The following is a 1,567-nucleotide window of genomic DNA, read 5'->3' as shown; positions in this document are numbered from 1 at the left end:
CCAGCTACTTGGGAGGCAGAGGCAGGAGAATCGCTTGAGCCCAGGAGTTGGAGGTTGCTGTGAGCTGTGATGCCATGGCACTCTACTCAAGGCAATAGCTTGAGGGTCTGTCTCAAAACAAAAAATCCGCTCTAATTTGTTCCATGGTTATTTGTATGAAGAAATCTGAAAAAGTTTGTTTTTCTGCATTACGTCTCCAAAGCCATAGGCTCTCCAGTGTCGGAGCTTACACACCTCACTACGAACAGACGGCATCCATTCCCCAACACCGCTCCCAGTACTGCTGCCGTGGTGCCGGCGGGTGCTGACATTTTCACTGAGAGCTGAGAACGACTGGGAGATTTTTCCTATCTCGGAATTGATGTGATGTGTAGGATAGATCAGTACTCTGAGATTGAAGCCTTTGCTCCTTTGGCAGTATTAAAATACCCTTTCTCCTGAGAAATGACGGGGCCAGTAGCTAGGAGCTGGTGGTGGTAGGGCAGTGTCTTTAGCTGGTGAAGATAAAACACCGGAAGGCCCCCTTGATAGACTATTGACTGATAATCCCAAGCCGTTGTTAGTAAATGTGCCCCTGTCCACCTTTACCCGCTGGAGCAGCCCAGTGATAACGCTCTGGCCCCAGGTGAAGGCAGGAGCCCCCAGGCTGAGGTTTCCTTGCCGGGAGGAGGTTCCCTGCTCCTTGCCTCTTCGCCCTTTGTACTTCTTGCCCCTCCCTTGCCCTCTTCTTGGCACAGGAAACTCAGACCCAGGCAGGTCTTACAGTGAACTGCTGCTCTTCACCTGGGAGGAGGGCTGCAAGGGGATGAACGAGCCAGCTTGGCGGAGCCAAAGCCAGAAACGCGCTGGTCAATAGAATCCCAGCTCCTCTTGTAGTTCATGGGCATGACCATGGGGTTTTCACACTCACGTGTGAGATGTGCCTCTCTCAAAACACTACCTGACTGACAGAAAAAGGATAATAAAAGATCCCAAGGGGCGGCGCCTGTGGCTCCATGGGTAGGGCGCAGGCTCCATATACCGAGGGGGGTGGGTTCAAACCCAGCCCGGGCCAAACTGCAACAAAAAAATAGCTGGGCATTGTGGTGGGCACCTGTAGTCCCCGCTACTTGGGAGGCTGAGGCAAGAGAATCGCTTAAGCCCAAGAGCTGGAGATTGCTGTGAGCTGTGTGACTCGAACGAGGGTAAGAAAAGTGAGACTCTGTCTCTACAAAAAAAAAAAAAAATCCCAAGACAAACCCTGGCGTGTTGTGTGACGGATTTGGCATGGAGCCTTTTACACACCACAGGCCTTGGACACATCATCCTGTGGTAGGGTGACCAGTCTCGCTTTTGGCGGGACAGTCCTGCTTTTCAACAATTTGTCCCATGTCCCGCGGCGTTTTAAAAAAATCCCGATTTTTGGAAAGAATGCAGGCAGGGGCGGGAGAACAAGAAGGGAATATACGGTTTTCGGCTGCCATGTGGCTATTTTGCCAGAATATGAGTTTTATATTATTTTGTTAATTTTATAATGTTAAACTGTAATAAATAATTGCTGAGAAGTGATTATCGAGAACTGCTTATC

General features: G+C 50.1%; 1 pseudogene; it reads left to right on the top strand.

Annotated features, from left to right (window-relative positions):
* Positions 1 to 864: 864 nt before the first annotated feature.
* LOC111723757 lies at positions 865 to 950 on the top strand (annotated as a pseudogene).
* The last annotated feature ends 617 nt before the right edge of the window (positions 951 to 1,567 follow it).

The sequence above is a fragment of the Otolemur garnettii genome, unplaced genomic scaffold (assembly GCF_000181295.1).
Source record: "Otolemur garnettii isolate 467f Iridium unplaced genomic scaffold, OtoGar3 scaffold00015, whole genome shotgun sequence".
NCBI lineage: Eukaryota > Metazoa > Chordata > Mammalia > Primates > Galagidae > Otolemur > Otolemur garnettii.
The sequence above is the reverse complement of the archived record's forward strand: the minus strand, read 5'-3'. Positions and strand labels throughout refer to the sequence as shown.